At 46.6% G+C, this 1143-nt stretch overlaps 1 pseudogene; it reads left to right on the plus strand.

The window, feature by feature from the left end:
- The first annotated feature begins 806 nt into the window (after positions 1-806).
- Positions 807-923, plus strand: LOC126482960 (5S ribosomal RNA; annotated as a pseudogene).
- Positions 924-1143: the final 220 nt, after the last annotated feature.

A 1143-nucleotide genomic window follows, 5' to 3' on the forward strand; every position in this document is an offset into this window, starting at 1 on the left:
GAAGAAAAAATTAATTCGGTTTATTCCGGTAAAATGAGTCGAAAAACGTTTCATAAGCCATGATATTGTTAAACTAAAACCTTCATAAATTTGGTAAAATGGTCACGGGTAAGGGGTAGCGGGCGAGTTGTGGCGCTCTAAAAATATTACAAATTTGCAGCTGGCGTGACGGTACGGGCCGCTAGGCAAGCCGGGGCTCGTCAGCAACTGCGTGGTGCTCAACATTAGCCGGAGCAACAGGTGTAGCCCAGCGCGTGGTCCAGTCCGCCCACGTGGCTGGGAATTCCATGTTGATGCTGTGTCGAGGACTATGCTTTGTGTCGATGAACGAGGTTTGTATGCCAGGAGTGCCAATGATAGCGGACCCTGTGATACCATAATGGCAGACATTTCACAGTTCATGTAGGAATATTAATAATAGCGAGAGGAATCATGACACCTTAAAAAGAGACATGTACATTACCATTATTTGTACGACGATTCTGATGGTGTAATCAGATTTTCGATATCTTTATTAGTTTTAAGTTTAGTATCTGACCGTAAATTATACAAGTAACACCCAGCAACGAATTTCCAAAATCTCAGCGGTTCATCCGATTTTGTCGATCGACGTGCCTGTAGAAAGCCATTAGCGTAAACCTAAACTGGTATGAATTACAGGCATGTAACTTGAATAGTACATGAGTTATTGGAGGTCAAAGTGGCCAATTACTATTGATCGCGTCAGGCTATAAGTACTCCACAGTTACACGAAAAACGGTAGCAGCATGCTTATAAATATATTTATTCGTCTATGTCTTTGTTTGGGCAACGGCCTTGCCACAGTGGATACACCGGTTCCCGTGAGAGCACCGAAGTTAAGCGCTGTTGGGCGTGGCCGGCACTTGGATGGGTGACCATCCAGCCGCCATGCGCTGTTGCCAGTTTTCGGGGTGCACTCAGCCTCGTGATGCCAATTGAGGAGCTACTCGACCGAACAGTAGCGGCTTCGTCAAGAATATCATCACAACGACTGAGAGAGCGGTGTGCTGACCCCACGCCCCTCCTATCCGCATCCTCCTCTGAGGATGATACGGCGGTCGGATGATCCCGGTAGGCCACTCGTGGCTTGAAGACGGAGTGCTTTTTTATGTCTATGTTTAT

Source organism: Schistocerca serialis, chromosome 5 (genome assembly GCF_023864345.2).
Source record: "Schistocerca serialis cubense isolate TAMUIC-IGC-003099 chromosome 5, iqSchSeri2.2, whole genome shotgun sequence".
Classification (NCBI taxonomy): domain Eukaryota; kingdom Metazoa; phylum Arthropoda; class Insecta; order Orthoptera; family Acrididae; genus Schistocerca; species Schistocerca serialis.